The sequence below is a fragment of the Dama dama genome, chromosome 32, assembly GCF_033118175.1.
Source record: "Dama dama isolate Ldn47 chromosome 32, ASM3311817v1, whole genome shotgun sequence".
Taxonomy (NCBI): domain Eukaryota; kingdom Metazoa; phylum Chordata; class Mammalia; order Artiodactyla; family Cervidae; genus Dama; species Dama dama.
In genome coordinates, this window is record NC_083712.1 from 34211743 (window position 1) to 34230237 (window position 18495).

Genomic DNA, 18495 nt, shown 5'->3' on the forward strand with positions numbered 1-18495 from the left:
TTGACTACTGTCCCTCACACATGTCTCCGTCGGATACATGAACATTATTCTTTTTCTTTTTTCTGTCTGAAAATAATTTTAATTAACTTACACACATACATATACACACAAACAGAAATGAATAAAACTGCTATATGTTAACACAGAACCAAAGAAATAAAAGACGGTGTCAAACACGATAAATGAGAATAGGGGTCAATGACTCAGAAATGTTTACGTATCAGCCTTCAGGAGACTGCATAGAATCGTGGTCAACAACATAAGTCTGATACCAAACTCTCTGGGTTTGAAAACTGCCTCTACCAGTTAATCTTTTTTTTTTAAATTGAGATATAATTCTTTATGGTAATTTTAATTAATTTTTTAATTGGAGGAAAATTGCTTTACAATGTTGTGTTGGTATCTGCCATACAACAGCACAAATCAGTCATAAATATATATTTCTCTCCTCCCTTTTAAACCTCCCTCCCCCGATCCCATCCCACCCATCTAGGTCATCACAGAATGCCAGGCTGGGCTCCCTGGCAACTTTATTCTTTTTAACTGGACTTCCTTTCTTGCTCTTTCAGAGAAGAACCTGTTAGCATATTCTCAAGATTTGTACTGGCCACAGCAGGGAAAATGGAAGAAGTTACACGTCCTTTATCTAAAGACTTAATTTTCTGCTAAAATATTTTATGATGAAGTTCTGATGCCATTCCTCTTTGGGATTTTTTTTCCTTTTATGCTTTGGAAAGTATATTTGTATTTGTTGTTAGTCACTGGTGTTTTTTTCTAGTCACCTTTTCCAAATCAACTCTATTGCACTTATCTTGAAAAACTGATATAATAGCTTTACAATAAATCCTAGTGATAAGTTCAGAGTCACCCAAGTCAATAGAAGAAATAGAGAAAAATGAGATAAATACATCATTTTTGAAAGTCAAGATCCTCATATAAATGTTTTTTAAGCACTTAAAAATAACTGCAATATTTGTTTATAATGCTCAACAATATTGCAGTTATTGAATCAGAATGATAAATTCATTCATCTGCAAGTACTTCAATGCAAATTGAATTCTTCTAGCCTAGTGTTGTCCAATAAAGGTATAATGTAAGTTGCATATATAATTGAAAAAATTTAACAGCCAAATTAAAAAAGGGAAAGAGAAATGGATGAACTTAATTTTAATAATACAATCTACTTAGCTCAATATACCCAAAATATTGTATTTCAACACATAATCGATATAAAAATATCAATGAGGTATTTTACATTCTTTCTTCACACTAAGTCTTTGAAATCTAGTATGCATTTTATGCTTACAGCACATCTGAATTTCAGCAGGCCACATTTCAATTTTTCAATAGCCACATGTGACCACAGACAGGGCAGATTTGGACATTAAAAGGTTAAGCTTGTAAGATGCCTTCTTAAATAAAGTACCCCCAAATATAATAGGTCATCAGATGGAAATACATACACCTACAAATAATTGTTGCCAAGACAGAAGTGTATTGACTATAAAGCTATTGATTTGTCAGTAATTCTATGCGTTAAGAAACAGTTTTTCCTTTGACTCCAAACTATCCTTAAAGGACAGCATTGTAATTCAGTTGACAAATGAATATAGATGTTTGGAGGTGAAATGTTTTCATGCCATCCATGTTGAAATTTGATGAGTTTTCCTAAACATTAGATTTCCTTGATTTTGAGATATGCTCTTCATACCTCAACATTTATGAACACAGAACTCATCTCACACAATGAACGTGTACATTAGTTGTACATTAGTTTTACATAGTTGTACTTCTTTTTCTGAAACTTTATGTCCTTCTTAACTCAGAAGATGCTGTTGGACATTGTGTGGTTGTGTTTTTGAGAATATGTTTCAGCACTTGAGAGATGCATTTATTAGAGTTTTTATGGAAGATCAGAACTAAAAGGTGAAAATAGACAAATAAACAGGGGAAATAACTTGGTAAGCAAAAGTGAAGGAGATAAAGGACAGCTTTCAATTCCAGCTCCACTTAGTCTCAGGGAATATAAGTGAGTAAGATCTTATGGTACTTGACCTTGTTAATATCTACATACTGTTCTGCAGAGACTGCTGGACTGAAATTTCCCATTTTTATGGTAGGAGAGCTAGCAATCTCTGGATCATGAATGTATTCTCTAAAATGACAGCAAAATAACAGCTCATCCTGTGTGTTTTCTGGGGTTTCCCAGGTGGTATTCAGTGGTAAAGAATCTGCTTGCCATTGCAGGAGATGTGGGTTCGATCTCTGGGTCAGGAAGATCCCCTGGAGGAGGGCGTGGCAAACCACTCCAGTGTTCTTGCCTGGAGAATTCCATGGACAGAGGAACCTGGTGGGCTATACAGTCCATAGAGTCGCAAAGAGTTGGACACGACTGAAGTGACTTATCATGCATGCAGTGTGTTTTCTATACCACTGACTTCCTCCAGAAGTCATTGAGAGTAGCTGGCCTACATTCACATAAAAACAGAACTAGACCTGCAGTGAATTTGTTCTATTAGACCAAGCTCTAAATCCCTTTAGGCAGGAGAGATAAAGGAGCCAAGGAAAAGATGGTTGGGACAGAGAGCCAAATTTATAGTTCATTCTGAGTCTATTTGAATTACTTAAAATTATTCATCTTTTGTGGTAATAGTTCAAGTCTTAGTTTTTATACATCTCACATTTGTCTTTTGGAGAATTCAAAACATTTTTAAAAATATCAATGCAATAATGTTGCATGCCAGGGTAAATAAGTGATTAGAATCACTACAACATCAAGCTTGGTGAAAATACCCTATCATAACCCTAGTGTCTATTGATTTCTCTTCTGTATGTGCAGACTGAACCTAGTCTCTCTCTCCACTCTCTAGCAATCTGTGGAGTAAATTCTCATTGTGTCCTCACACCCTGTTAATCTTGAGCTGCTTCTGTTGTACTAGTTCCAATAAAGACATGGAAACACGAAAGGACCAGTTCATGGTGTCAGTCGACGGCATCAGAGAACTCAGCGTGCCAGACTCTGACTCAGAATTCTTCCTGTTGGGAGGCGATCCTCTTATAAGGGTCAGGGTCCAGAGACCACATCATTGCCTCATGCTCCCTGTGTTTATGTCCGACTAACAGGATGCAAGCAGAGAACTTCCGGTGTGAAGACTCCTCTGGAAGAGTCAAAGAGTATATGGCTCCCTGCAGGGAGGCTTATGCTCCCTTGTGTTTAATGGGAGTGGTGGGTCCACTTGCCCTGGGGAGAAAGGGGTTGAATTGGTCATTGTTCATTTTATTTTGACGTTTCAAGAGAAGATGACACTCCAAACACTTCCTTTTGCTTATTTCCTCTTGTAGATCCAGCACAATTTCTACAACCAGCCTTTTCCAGGGGGGCTCATCCAGAATTGATGGCAAAGAGTTGATATCCTTAGCTGTGGCTTCAATATCAGAAAGCTCTCTAGATGGACCACCCTCCCCCCAATCCTTTAGTTTCTGCTGCTTGATGGATATTTGGTCATACTCTTCTTTCTTTTTTTAACCTCAGCTAAAAATGGAATTACAGACATGTAGGAATTTGTCTGAGCAAATTCTGGGAGATAGTGAAGGACAGGGAAGGCCAGCATGCTGTGGTCCATGGGGTCACAAGGAGTCAGATGTGACTTTGTGACTGAACAACAACAAGGAAGGTGTGATGTTTTAACCCACTTAGGGCTTTCTGATATTAATATACTATCAGATGCCTTCACTCATCTTTCAGTTCAGTACAGTCGCTCAGTTGTTTCCAACTCTTTGTGACCCCATGGACTGCAACACACCAGGCTTCCCTGTCCATCACCAACTCCCGGAGCTTGCTCAAACTCATGTCCATTGAGTCAGTGATGCCATCCAATCATCTTATCTTCTGTCATCCCCTTCGTCTCCTGCCTTCAATCTTTCCCAGCATCAGGGTCTTTTCCATTGAGTCAGTTCTTCGCATCAGGTGGCCAAAGTATTGGAGCTTCAGCTTCAGCATCAGTCCTTCCAATGAATATTTAGGACTGATCTCCTTTAGGATTGACTGGTTTGATCTCCTTGCTGTCCAAGGGACTCTCAAGAGTCTCCTCCAACACCACAGTTCAAAAGCATCAATTCTTCATTGCTTAGCTTTCTTTATGGCCCAACTCTCTCATCCATACATGCCTACTGGAAAAACCACAGCTTTGACTAGATGGACCTTTGCCAGCAAGGTAATGTCTCTGCTTTGTAATATGCTATCTAGGTTGGTCATAGCTTTTCTTCCAAGGGGCAAGTGTCTTTTAATTTCACGATTGCAGTCCCTGTCCTCGGTGACTTTGGAGCCAAAGAAAATAAAGTCTGTCACTGTTTGCATTGTTTCCCCATCTATTTGCCATGAAGTGATGGGACCAGATGCCATGCTCTTTGTTTTTTGAATGTTGAGTTTTAAGCCAGCTTTTTCACTCTCCACTTTTACTCTCATCAATAGGTTCTTTAGTTGCTCTTCACTTTCTGCCATAAGGGTGGTGTCATCTGCATATCTGAGGTTATTGATATTTCTCCCGGCAATCTTGATTCCAGCTTGTGCCTCATCCAGGCTGGCATTTCACATGACGTACTCTGCGTGTAACTTAAATAAGCAGGATGACAATATACAGCCTTGATGTACTCCTTTTCCAATTTGGAACCAGTATCCGACCAGTCCATCCTAAGGGAGATCAGTCCTGGGTGTTCATTGGAAGAACTGATGTTGAAGCTGAAACTCTAATACTTTGGCCACCTGAGGCAAAGAGCTGACTCATTGGAAAAGACCCTGATGCTGGGAAAGATTGGGGGCAGGAGGAGAAGGGGACGACAGAGGATGAGATGGTTGGATGGCATTGCCGACTCAATGGACATGGGTTTGGGTGGACTCCAGGAGTTGGTGATGGAAAGGGAGGCCTGGCATGCTGCGGTTCATGGGGTCACAAAGAGTCAGACACAACTGAGTGACTGACCTGAACTGTTCAATGTCCAGTTCTAATTGTTACTTCTTGACCTGCATAGAGATTTCTCAGGAGGCAGGTCAGGTGGTCAGGTATTCCCATTTCTTGAAGAATTTTCCACGGTTTGTTGTGATCCACACAATCAATGGAAGTAGATGTTTTTCTGGAACTCTCTTGCTTTTTCTATGACCCAGAGGGTGTGGCAATTTGATCTCTGATTCCTCTGCCTTTTCTTAATCCATAGATGATGTGAAATACAACAGTTTTCCCAAACCAAACCTGTCTAAATCCTTTACCTTAGCCCCACCCCCACCCCAGAATTGAGAGAGAAAGAGAAAATTCTATCTGAATCAAAATTACTGTTTTTGAAGAGTCATATAGGGAAGAGGACAAATGTGAAATGCTCAAACAGTGATTCCCTGGTCAGTGGATCAACAAATAGAATACACTGACCATGGAACAGTGGCTGAAGTGCAGAAAAGTAGTGTACTTGTCCACTTCTGGCATAGCCTTTTTCGGTTCTGGCCAGACTCTGCCCCTCCCTGAACCTGGAGCTTCTGTCTTTAAAATGGAAGGTCATTGCCTACGGGCGGCTGAAACTCACAGTGATACCCCATGATGAGTGAGGTCATGTTAATAAAGCCCTTGGAAAGAAAAGCAACGTGAAAGAGCAGGGCTATTACCGTTCCAAGATTATTTTATAAAAGTGAACTACCTTAAGTTCTGCACGATGATTAACAAGCTATTAGGGCCAAGTTATTGATTCCTCTGTCTTTAGAGTAGCTAATGCAGTGCATATCAACAGGCCACAGACCCAAAAAAAGCTCTCCTTCTTCCTGTGTATCTGTGCCCTGTGATGATGCTTTCCTTGGGAAAAAGCAAATCATTTAACATACACAGTGGGGCTTCTTCATCTTGCAGGTGCTTAGAGAGAGGAAAAAAAAAAATACAACTAAATTGATTGTGTGTTTCTTTTGTTTTTGCTGATTTACAAAGATTGATACAGATACATGGAAGAATCAAGACATAAAAAGTAGAAGGATAAAAGTAAAATGTTACTCCAGATTCGTTTACTCTGAAGAAGCTAGTGTTTGTATGCTATGCACATGATACACTTATATATTAACCATGTTGTTTTATAACTTTCCTGCTGTACTCCTCACAAATAACAATATCATGGGTGATTTCTCATGTCAGTTAGATATCAATATTGTTTTCATCTGCAAAATGGTTCATAGATGGTATGTTGTTGTTTAGTTGCTAAGTCGTGTCCGGCTCTGCAAGCCCATGGACTGTAACCCGCCAGGCTCCCCGTCCATGATTTCTCAGGCAAGAATACTGGAGTGAGTTGCCTGTTCTTCCTCCAGGGGATCTTCTCAACCCAGGGATTGTACCTACATCTTCTGCTTTGGCAGGTGGTTTCTTTACCACTGAGACACTTGGAAAGCTCTATAGATGGTATATACTATTTGCTAAACCATTTAATCTCCTGTGGATGGATGCTGTGAAGGTTTACAGCATTTTTGCCCTTTTAACAGTGTTCTGATGAATCTCATGCACACATCTTTGAGCCCTTGACCAATTTTCCCACTGTGATAAACCCCTGGGTGTGGAATTAGTGAGTGAAAAGACTTGGAGATGATGTATTTTTAAACATTTCACCCATCTACCCACCAAAAGGTTCTCACCAGATTCCTTCCCACCTACACTGTAATAGCCTGCCGGCTTGCCCTCAGCCTTGCCAACACTGGGTATTGTCACTGTCTTTGATCTTTGCAGGACTGATAGGGGAATGGAATGTCTGATGATTTTTCGTTACATTCTAGGCATGGCGTATCAGACTATAACTGAATACAGTTGTTATGTGTCGGGGACCTGGTTTAACTCATAGCACACTGTTCGCATCTGTGTAATAACTGACGATGATATAATGAGGCTTTCCTGTAGTTTTGAAAAAGAAGCCAAACTTTCACGTGGTTTAAATTACTTACTCATTCACACTCCCAATGTCCTAGATCATCGGGGAATGCCCTGTCTTTAGAGATGCCCCCAGTGACCCGGCACAAGAGGTTAGCTGCATGCACTTCTCTATGAAGGAGAGAGTGTTCTGACCCAAAGACCACCCTCGAGAGAACCATCTTGGAAGGAGCCCTGCTCTACGGCTGAGATTGCTCCACTGGGTGGCCTTTGCCTTCAGCAGTAATATTTTCACAGTTTTAAAGCTTATTGTCTTCAGGACCAGGACAGGTAATTGAGGAGCCCTCACACTTCATCAGAAGCATTTCATCTTTCTCACACAGCCACACACAAGGCAACATATTTCTCTTTTCACTGACAGATTATGCTGAGATTTACTAGGCCTGGTCAACATGAAAGCAAACACATGTATGGGCAAAGATTCAAATAATTCAAAGCTATAGGGTCAGCATTATTCTAATACAAAAGTTAGGACTTTCCCCTCTTCTGACTGCCCAAGGGGCCAAGTCCTCAATACACACACACACCACACACACACACACTCACACCAGTGTTTTTCATTTTTCTTGGTTTAAAATATTGTTTTCAAATATTGGATTCAGTTTTTGTATGAAGACACCTGTGATTAGTTTACTCTGAATTACCTTCTGGCAAGTTCATCACCCCAGAGTTTTTTGATTGGATGTCAACTAATCAGTTTTAAACCCTACCATTAAACCCTGCCATAACATATTTTCCTCAAATCCCTTTAAGAGAGTAGCATAATGAGGAATAAGAAATTATCTTGAGCCAATATTGGGACACGTGGTATCTGGAAGTCTACAAGTTTATGTTTTCTGCTCAGTTCCTAAGTCCTCTTTCTAGATAACCATTGAGCAATGACTGAACCTGATCCATGCAGCTGACTTGGGCAGTACATCCATATGTCCTACTGTGTGTTTCTAATTCTTTTCTGTGCTTAAGAGTGAGCACTGTCTTCTGCCATCTATTTCTTAAGCTTCGATGTCCTTTGTTTCCTTCCATTGCCCTATTTGTGGCTTCCACAATACCTTACATAAACTTGACAGTGAAGGGCAGTGTGAGGAGGACATACTAGCTTCTAGAGCTGAGAAGTCCCAGACCAGCCAGGAGATGGGTCATCATTACCCTTTAAAAGATGCTGTGTTCTTCCCTAGGCCTGCTGGCCCAATACTCTTCACTGTTGCTTTCACAAACATCCTTACTTGAATGTGAACAAAAGGGACTTTTTTAAAGGTTCAGTTAGATCAGAAACACTGATCATCAATTTTGTGGTTAGGAATTAGGAAAATCATTGAAGTGAAGATCAAAATGAGACCTTATAATTTTAATCCAAAGAGCATGTTGAGTGGATCAGGGGCCTTGGTTTAAGTCCCAGATTTGCCTCTTGTTGGTTTTAGAATCTTGAGTGATTCAATTCATATATTTGAGTGTTAGTTTTTTCATCTGTAAGATGTAGTGAAGATAAACGAGGTCCTAAATGGCTGTGTCTGGCCTGGCATAACATTTGGGACATGGTAGATACTTATTAAGAAGTAGCTGTTGTCATGATTTATCCCTCCACAAGTTTACATTTACGTGATTGACTATCAGTAGCATTTCTCTAACCCATCTTGACTAGACAGGTACTACTGAATGTCAAGGACATCAAATGAAATGATCCTATCTTAGCTGCAAAGAAAAGTCTAAAAGAAAAACATCTAAATGCATCTCTTTTGGGTGGAATTTGCATCAGTAGTCAACAGTCACAAAATAAGTACTTTGGGGCAGAAGATGGAATGTCAGTTTTCTTAACAGTTGTAGTAGGGACCTGTTCATTTATTGAAGTATAGTTGATTTACAATGTTGTATTTATTTCTGATGTACAACAAAGTGATTTAGATATATATATGTGTGTGTTTGGGTGTGTGTGTGTATACACACACATACTTGTGTATATTCTTTATAAAATTATTCTCCATTATGATTCATCACAATATATTGCATATAGTTCCCTGTGCTACACAGCTGGACCTTGTTGTTGTCTGCTCTATATGTAATAGTCGGCATCTGCTGATCCCAAACTCCTAGTCCTTCCTTCCCGCATGCCCCCACAACTGCAAGTCTGTTTTCTCCATGAATCTGTTTCTGTTTCGTAGGTAAGTTAGTGTCATGTTTTAGATTCAAGATATAAGTGATATCATATAGTATGTGTCTTTCTCTTTCCGACTTACTTCACTTAGTATATTCTCTAGGTCCATCCGTGTTACTGCAAATGGCATTATTTCATTTCTTTTTTTTATGACTGAGTAGTATTCCATCGTGTAATTCACATCTTCTTTATTCATTTATCTGTTGATGAACATTTAGGTTGGTTCCATGTCTTGGCTATTATAAGTAGTGCTCCTGTGAACATTGGGGTGCTTGTATCTTTTTGAATTATAGTTTTGTTTGGGGCCTATTTAAAAAATAATAGTTCTATATCCATATTGATTTTTTTTTTCAGTTTTATGGAGATATAACTGACATACACACTGTATAAGTTTCAAGTGTATAGTATGACTTAACTTGCATTGCAAGATGATTACCACAATTAAATTTAGCTGAAATCCACTATCTTATACTGATACAAAAAAAAAGAAAGCAAGGGGAGAATTGTGGTTTTTTTTTACCTGCGAAGAGAACTCAAGATTTATTCTCTTAGCAACTTTCAACTATACTGTATTGAATTTTTACATTTCTTACATAAATCTAAGGGGAAGTGTGTAGGCCATTAGTGAGTGTGGTATCACCAGGATGACAATCTGATTTGCAGTTGTTAGTATGGCTAACGTTGTCTGATTTAGATCAGAGGTCAACATCCTACAGCCCACAGACCAAAACCACCTGCTTCCATCTGTTGTAAATAAAGTTTTATTGGAACACAATCATTTATTTACATCTATGGCTGCTTTCATACTATCATGGCAGCGTTGTTAGTTGCAGCAGAAGCCCAGAGACTATATTGCCCACAAAGCCGAAAATGTATACTATCTGTCCTTTTACAGAAAACAATTGTCAACCCTTGATTTAGATGATAGTAGCATTGTTTCTCATGGAAGGCAATGGCAACCCACTCCAATACTCTTGCCTGGAAAATCCCATGGACAGAGGAGCCTGGTAGGCTGCAGTCTGTGGGGTCGCGAAGAGTCGGACATGACTGAGTGACTTCACTTTCACGTTTCACTTCCATGCACTGGAGAAGGAAATGGAAACCCACTCCAGTGTTCTTGCCTGGAGAGTCCCAGGGACGGGGGAGCCTGGTGGGCTGCCGTCTATGGGGTCGCACAGAGTCGGACACGACTGAAGTGACTTGGCAGCAGCAGCAGCAGCATTGTTCCTGATTAAGTAAGTAGTGACTAGTACTGGCATGTAAAATTTCTACTACTTAAAGCCTGGAGGCTTAGGAAAAACTATATGGAAATATATTGATTAGGAATGATTCTTATGTGGATACATACAGAGGTAGAATTGGAAGGTAGAAGATGGGACTGAAGTCCCTTCCACGAGAAATTACTGTTTGTCTCTGGCCAGGTCACAGTGGGTTGTTATTGTTGTTTAGTTGCTAAGCTGTGTCCAGCTGTTTTGCAACCCCCGTGGACTGGAGCATACCAATCTCCTCTGTCCATTGGACTTTCCAGACAAGAATACTGGAATGGGTTGCCATTTCCTCCTCCAGGGGATCTTCCTGACCCAGAGATTGAACCTCCGGCTCCTGCATTGGCAGGCAGCCACTTAGGAAGCCCCAGAGTGGGTACAGCCTGAGAAAAATCAGTCCACCATGTGTCTAAGAAACAGGATTATGACTATGTAATAGCTATAGAGAAATATAAAATAAAAGCATTTTCTACAAGTGTTGGAAGTATTTAATTAGTAAGAGCAGTAAGAGTGTATTTTGTATTGAGAGGATGTTTTGGAGCCCAGACCAAGTAGACTGTACCTCAAAAAATTAAAGGTCAATTTAGGTGATTTCATTTCGGGGAAAGTTTATGAAATCACAAAGTGACAGATTTCCAGTGAAAGGACAGGGAAAAATGTTCATCCATCACCATGGGTTGCCATGAACTACCTGCATGGATTTTTAAAGTGTTGTGTCCAGGATGGATGAGTGCATGCTTATGTGGACCCCATAAAAGAAAAAAGACCTGACTCGTGATCGGAAACAGAAATTGTCGTTCAGATGTTTGAAACCCTTCTGACGCAAAAATATTGTGTAATCTGTAAACAATTCTTTGTGAGTGTTTTTAGTTCATCATATGTCCAGAATATAGGATTCACTAACTCCCTTCATGTACAAAACAATTGTTCCGGGGTGAGTTTATTTGTTGTTAAGTAATAAACATTACCCTAGAGGATGTTTAAGTTTGTGAAAAAGATGAATTGGTCAAATACGTACATGGAAACGTAATTGAGGCCCTTTTCTGTCTGATCACCACCTTCTGCTCCCCATGCCCCCGCACACGTGCACCCTGCCTTCCCCACCCTATGACCTGTGACGCGAGCTGCAACGTCTCTGGGGCCCACAAAGCCTATGCCTGGGATAAGCTTCCCTTTCAAGCTCCTATCAGGCTTTCAGCATGGGCTTTGAAGAGATAGTGACATGACTGGGTTCTGACATACACCATAAAGTCAGCCCAGCAGAAGCAAGTGGAAGATTCTACTTGCCCGATAAAAATCAGTTGCTGTTTCCTGTCTTGAAGACGAAAGTTGAGCAAATGAAAGGTCATCTGTGTTTATATTAACAATGCAACAGCTACACTGCCTTTTCGCAACAACATCGGATCATTATTTATCCACTTATCTTTTTTTTTTTTCATCATTCCTTTGAACTGCCTGCGTTTGCTTATCATGATATTTCTGAGTCTATAAACAGCCCAAGTATAGCTGTTCTATTTCTCTAAATAGAGTCTTAGGTCATTTTATTATCCAAGGTTATAAGTCATCGGAATGCCCCCATCTGCTGTGCCTCCCATCTGGGGTAGGTTTAACTCTTTCAGATGATGGAAAATCTAGGAAAGCCATTGTGATGTTAGTTACTTTTTCCTACCACACTGTTTTCCAGTCTATCATTTTCCATAAAAAAAAAAAAAAAAAACTCTAGGAAGTCATTAAATATTTCTGTTTCTTTAGAAATGGCATTAAATGTGATGGCTTCTCTCCCTTCACTTACTGCTCTTTCTGGTTTTCTATAGCCCTGATTATTTTCCCTTGGGAGCACAACCACTCAGAGCTTCTTCTTACCAACTCAGGGAAACCTTTAAAGATGCCTTTCCAGGGCCTCATGGACAAATCTCTGTAGCAGAGGAGCTGTGAGTGGAGGAAAGAGACAAAGGCTGGTTAGCCCCACAACCTTGTCCATCTGCCATCCTTTTAGATGTCATTACGTACATATAGATGGTTAGATTTTCTTGCATGAGCATTTTGGGGGTAACAGCACATTGGTAGACCTGTTTTCAATCCATTTGATTACCTTCAATTTGATAGCTCCTTCAGCAGTGATGAAAAAATGAGCAATGAGGTTTTGATGAATCCCAGTTTATCAACTGACTAAGAGATACTTCAAATGTGTGAGGCAGGATAATGTCTCTTTCAGTCGTCTGTTGGAGAAAGATGCTCAACAGCAAGGGAACTGAGCAGTGTTTACTTATATTGATGAGCTTATATACAAAATAGGAATGGTGACAGATTCAACCACACTGTTGTTTTCCTCCAAGTTGTTATCTTTCTCAGCTCGAGCAGGTTAGATTGTTCCATGGCAACAAAGTACTCCAAAATTTGGCAGTTTGCAGCAACCAACGTTTATTTTCCAATTACACTACATGCCCAGTTCTGCTCTATGGTATTTTGTCTGAGGGGCCCACAGTGATGGAGGAGTCTCTTAATACCAACGTGTATTATATTAAACACATTGGTGGACTATCAGTACAAGTTACGACTTAAACATCTACCTGGGAATCACTTCCACTCCCTTGTCTATTTCGGCAGATGTGAAGGTCAGTCCAAGTCTGATGTTAGTGTCTCAGGAAAATATAATTAACCCCCCGTGAAGGGAAGCAGATAGGAGTGAATCATAGTAAAATCCACTTCTCCCTCTACCCCAATATCTTTTCTTCATTTGAGCGATTTCTTCTCTTTTTTTTTTTTTTTAACCTTTATAGATCCCTCTTAAAACATCAATCAGGAAACAGTGCTTATGGACATCAGCTTCACTGGTTCTAAAGCAAGGGTTTCACTGTTGGAATGTGTAGTCTGACCTTGTTAGCAGATTTCAACCTGAGACTTAAATGAATAACCTGGTTTTAGGACTGGCACATCCACAGAACTACAGGTTTTTCTGCTTGATGGCTCCACACTCACGCACAAGAGGAGAACCCTCTTCATGAAAAGGACCAGAGCTCCTGTCTGCTCCGTCAGTTGCTGGCTTCCTCTAGTAAGTTACCAAAACTAGGGACCCGGTAACTACAACTCAGCCAGTCCACAGAACCTGCACGTGTGACAGCACCCTGGTAGTTCCTAAGGGCCACATCACTCCGTGATGGAAACTCAGCTTGTTTCAGCAACAGTAATGGGTTTTCTTGGACCCCTCAGCTCACCTGAAGATGTCTCTTGGTTGGATCTGTCCTGTCTCTGGGGCAATTGGTTCAAGACAAGCGAAATGTCTACAGACTGTCTCGTACCAGGTAACTTTCTTGTTTTTGTTTTGCTTTGGGCATAGGACCTAGTCATATTTCATACACTCTTGGAGAGCATAGATTAATATTACATATGGAAGCTCATTTATTCCATTCAGTGGGTTTAGGTTTTCCAAATGATCATTGGCTGTGTTGACACCAAGGTATAACCTTATGCAAGTCAGCAGAGTGATATTGGACCTTAGTGATCTAACAATGAGAGTGGAAGGAAATGTGTGTATTTTTTTCCCCAAAAAAATAACTGAAGAAAAAGTTGTATGTTTTACAACACGAATGGGATCAGCAATATACAGGATATTTATCCAGAGTTTCTCTTCTCTTTGCATTATAGAATGATGGAGCCCAAACAGGAAAATTGGCCAGAAGCAGCAATCGCTTCATGCTTGGTGAAGTGGACCAAAGTGGGAAGGTAAATGTTTTGAGACTCTGGCTTCCTAGGACCAAGCCCTTGCCCCACCATAAACATTCATGGCCTCCTTTTACCATGTTGGCCCAAACATAATGAAGCTTCTGCCCACTGGCGGCGCACCTCCTGCTATCTGCTGATTACTAATGCCAATAAAATACCTAGACCCTTGGGCAATAACTTATGCAGATATGTATGTGTCTAATTACAAGGAAATTGTTAGTACATGACTTGGACTAGAGATACACAATTAATAATCCAGGCAGAAGTAAAGCTTTGTTTTCCAATGCAAGAAAATGAGAACTTCATTTTAATCATTTTTTTTCCCTTTCTCTCTGTCTGTTTTGATACCCATGCATGAAACATCATAAACTGCAATACAAGAAGTTCTTATGATGCGGCCATTTCTTCTCAGACATCGGACCTACTACATCTGTTTCCTGGTTTCCCATCCATCTACTTCCTGTCTGTCCATAATTCTGTGTCTTTATCATTGTTCATTATGGTCATCATGTACATTTTAAAAGAACAAATGTAAATTAATTAAAGTTTATTATTTCAAGAATATGTCTACACAGTATCTGTGCATAATTTTTTTGTTTTTCCTAATTTTTTTTCTTGCAGGTCAAAGAACTTAAGTCTGAGAGTGACACGTGTGTATGGAAATTGAATGCTCTGTAGGTTCCATTGGGCAAGGAAGTTGCTTAGTGAAATCACATAGTCCCATTCTTGACTGCGCTACCATAACTTGCATTTTCAAATCAGTGTGTCTCCAGCCTTAGGACAGTGCTACACGGTGCTACTATTATTGTTGGCAGATTTTGCAACTTAATCTTGACTCATTTAATGAACCACATAAAATTACCTGAGGCCAGATTCTCGGGCCACATGAATTCCCTTTCAAGTGATGAGAGCTACAGTCTTCTTCAAGATGCCCTTTAAAAATAAAGTTATTTACTGATTTATTTGGCTGTTCTGGCTCTTAGTTGCAGCACACAGCACCTTCATTGCATCATTCATGAAACTGAAATGTTTCAGTACACACACTCTGTAGTTGTGGTGGACAGGCTCAGTAGTTGCCGCACGTGGTCTTAGTTTATCCAGGGCATGTGGGATCTTAGTTCCTTGACCAGGGATCAAACCCACGTCCCATGTGTTTCAAGGCAGATTCTTAACCACTGGACCACCAGGGAAGTCCTCACAATGCTCTTAAGAATCCTCCTGAATTTCTTGAATATAGAATTATTTCTTCTTACCAACGAAGCAGGGGATGTTGTAATATGCCATCTACTTCATTGTGCTCAAGGAGAAATCTAGTAACATATCTATGAGTGGCAATGAATGATATGTTCTGCTTTCTCCTAGGACAAACCTGGATGATGGTTAAAGAACACATGGGCACAGCCTCAGTGAGTGATGGGAGCGTGGAGGTTCTGGGTGAGGTTAAGGGTAGCTGTAGAGAGAGTCTGCTATAGGAGCATTTCTGTTCAAACTCAGGACTGAAACGCCTCCCAATAACCACCCCCCCCCCCCACACACACACTTTTTTGTAGTATCTGGCAACTTGCACTGTTATATTATGTTCATCACTTAAAATATGGATGTGCTTTTCTTTTTTTCTGTAAATAATGTGTTAACAGCAAAGCAGCTACAGAGACGTTTAAGTAGAGGTCCTCAGAAATACCTGTTTCCAAAGTCAGAGCCTGCCTGAAAGGGGGTCTCTATATACCCCAGTGCAGACTTATTTTGTATTTTATTAGTCTGTCACTATCTCAGATTGTTTTTATTTCATCACTTATTTTACAAAAAAAAAAAAAGAAAAGAAAAAGAAACTTGATTAGGTGACACCATATTTGCTCTGATTATCATCACAAAAGTAAATGTTTCAACTTTGTCAGTGGGAATAATGTTTACCTTACAGGATTATTAAGCAGGCTAAAATAAGAAATACCATAAGTATCTAAAAGGTATTCCTTCACAAATGGTAAATATTATTGTTTATTAGCTTAGTATGTTGCCCTTCCCCAAAACATTTGTGTTTTAAAGGAAGGCAAGTAACCAAACCAAGGTTAGCGCAGTGAATTTCTAATCGTGGAATTGTCCTCTTCTGTTTCTAGGAAACGTAGATCCTTGGCAGGATGCATGTATAAAAGGTGGGCTTCTTGAAAGGCACCTGGTATAACTCTCATCATTAGGGAGCCCTGGGCCCAGCCCACTAATGATAGAAAATTTGAGCACAAGATGATAGGCATTGAAACAAATAACATATATTGATAACAATTAAATGTGTTGATAATTATTGATACATTGATAAATAGCTGACAATTATGCACAAAACAGGTTCTCATCTTGTTTTACATGTATTAATTTACTTAATTCTCTCAACAACCCTATTAAATAGGCTCCATTCCTTACCCTCATTTTACAGATAAGGAAACAGAACCTTAGAGGGCTTACGTGATATGCTCAAGCCCATCTAGTCATCTGAAGGATTTGGTTCCGATTTTTCTGGACATCAAAGTCCTTACGTTTTCCACCGTATCACACGATATTTAATATTAATTGTGCTGTCCACTCTTCCTGGGCTGACCCTAGATATTCTTGGCAAATCTCATTTAGGGGAGGAGGCATTTTCAGCGGTGGTCAGTTCAACAATGATTAAATTTAATTTACTGACTTAAGCCAAAGGGAAGTGGAAAGAATGGGATGACTGTGTTTCAGGGGAAAGATTTGTTATATTTGTGGTCATCATCTACAACAGTGTGTATATCCCTGAGGAGATGTCAGAAGGTGAGGTCAGAGCAGGGTGGTAGCTCATCATGTATGTTATCTGCCCGCAGAGCTGTGTCAATGTGGACAGCCATAGTGCGGGGAGTGAAAATTCCTTCTGGTGGGCTTTGCTTCCTATCACCTTTATTTGAGGACCAAGCAGCCCAGCATCAATTGGAAGGGACATGTGATGAGGTGTCAGAATGAGAAAGTCTCTAAAGGAGGTTCCAACAGACTACTCCCCGACCCCTGCAATTAGGAAAGAAGTGATAAGGTACCAAAAGGGTAGCAGAGAGATTAGAAATGCAGGCAATTCTTACCAGGCTCGTGGCGGAAAGATGAGATACGTCCAGTAGCAGAGCTGTGGAAACTATTAGAAACAGAGCTAATTGCAGCCTTTTTAGCATACTTCGGGAAATGGAGGGTATTTTTTCCCTTTGGGGCTTGTAGTTTTTCCAATTGTCCTTGTTCAGGAAAGGGTTCATTCTTTGAGCCATGTTGCCTCCTGCTCTGATTTCTCAACTTCACGAAGGGGAATAATTAGAGATTCATAGTGAACCAAAATAGAAAAGGCTAAAAAAAAAAAAAAAAATAGAAAAGGCTAAATGCATGTAGCAGAGAAGTGGAAAATATTCTGTCTTGTAAATTGTATTGTTCCGATTCCTGACAACAGGAAGGAGCAGTTCTCACCTATGCAACTCTAAATGGATGTTAGAACTCACCCCTCTTTTCAACTGGTCAATTTTCATTCTCCGGGGTTGATACTGGGATCAGGAAGGGTCCTAAGTTTGGTCGAGTAAGAAAAATTTCCAATAGCATAGACACCTTTTCTCCCTGGGGTTGAGAGACGGATGGCCTTCCCTACACATCATAGCTGTGTCCCAGTTTTAGGATGTTTCTCATCGTTAAAAGTTGGGCATTTTTCAATGTTTTAATTTACTGAGAACCTTCTATGAATCAGGCCCTGAGCTAGTTATTCACATGTTATTCATTCAGAAAAATTGGTCTTGAGCAACCACAATGTGTCAGGCAGAGCCCTGGAATGCTGAGGCCACCATGCTGCCTCTTAATTCCAGAAAATAAAGAGGAGAATGGCCACCTATTTTACAAGTGAAAAAAAAATGCAGGATTCAGAGTGACGTTCACAGAGTTGTGCAGTTAACATGTGACAGATGGGAATCAAACTGTTGAGAGTTCTCTAACTTACTGAACTTTAATGCCTCCAGAAGCCCAGATCAAGACCTATTCCTGGATCTCCCAGGACTTTCTGGTGCCCAGGCTCCTAGAGTTTGTTGTCTCATTCTGTTTTCTTTTCGCCATTTAAACTTAGCCCAAAGACTCAGTTGCTGATACTCTCTGCCTCCCAGAGTGACAGTGACCTACTATGACAAGGAAATTTAAAGGGATGAGGCTAGAGAAGACTGCTAGTGATCATCCCCTCCCAGCTACATTTGAACAGTGGCCTTCTGGAGATACTGTGCTGGTGTTTTATCTGATGAGTTAAAAATTGAGATGGATGAAGATAGATGGCAGGGAGGCAGGATGGGAGCCCGGTGTATCAGTACATGCCTATTGAATCAGACCCTTTCTAGTTTAATGTATGGCTCCAACTGGAGCTGACATCATGGCAACCCAGAGTCTCGTTGGT

The 18495-nt window shown here is 40.2% G+C and overlaps 1 protein-coding gene across 1 annotated transcript in view; it reads left to right on the plus strand.

The window, feature by feature from the left end:
- NRG1 (neuregulin 1) overlaps positions 1 to 18495 on the plus strand; it is a 1115683-nt gene that overhangs the window by 763147 nt on the left and 334041 nt on the right. The gene's annotated exons all lie outside the window — the stretch shown is intronic.